This window comes from Myotis davidii, unplaced genomic scaffold (assembly GCF_000327345.1).
Source record: "Myotis davidii unplaced genomic scaffold, ASM32734v1 scaffold226, whole genome shotgun sequence".
Lineage (NCBI taxonomy): Eukaryota > Metazoa > Chordata > Mammalia > Chiroptera > Vespertilionidae > Myotis > Myotis davidii.
Genome location: NW_006297224.1, coordinates 3,935,660 through 3,936,190, shown reverse-complemented (window position 1 = coordinate 3,936,190; position 531 = coordinate 3,935,660). Strand labels below are relative to the sequence as shown.

The window sequence follows — 531 nt, the reverse complement described above, 5'->3', positions numbered from 1 at the left end:
GTGTTTGTGTGTGTGTGTGTGTGTGTGTGTGTGTGTGTGTGTGCGTATACAGCTGTAACCTCTGTGATTTTTGGCTCACCTCTAACACATAAATTAGAGAAGAAAACCGAGCTGCCAAAGCTCACTTTCAAATGAGTCATGCAAACTAGTAGCACACGGAAGTAGCGGGGAGAGAAATTGGAGGAGGACAGACAAGGAGAAAGAGAAGTCACCTATGCAGGGAGGCAAGTATGCACTGGAATCATGAATTCCGGTTGTTTGGGGCTTAAGCAGAGACTTGAGCAAGAGAGCAATAGATTTTATGTGACCAGACAGTGATCCTATCAGTGAAATATTTGTGATTTAAAACCCCATTGCAAGCCAACAGTTGTGGGCAAACAACCAATTTCAGGACTGCTATAGGAAATATCACAAATAAACAACCCTTGGAAAAAGAAACAACATAAGGATGACTTAAAAGAACATATTCCATTTTATCTCAATGCCTCATTATAGTTAGTTTTATTTATGTTTCCTTATGTTATTACTTTA

At 39.5% G+C, this 531-nt stretch overlaps 1 protein-coding gene across 1 annotated transcript in view; it reads left to right on the top strand.

Annotated features, from left to right (window-relative positions):
* Positions 1–531, top strand: part of LOC102757746 (alcohol dehydrogenase S chain) — a 57,721-nt gene that overhangs the window by 7,008 nt on the left and 50,182 nt on the right. The window lies entirely within an intron of this gene.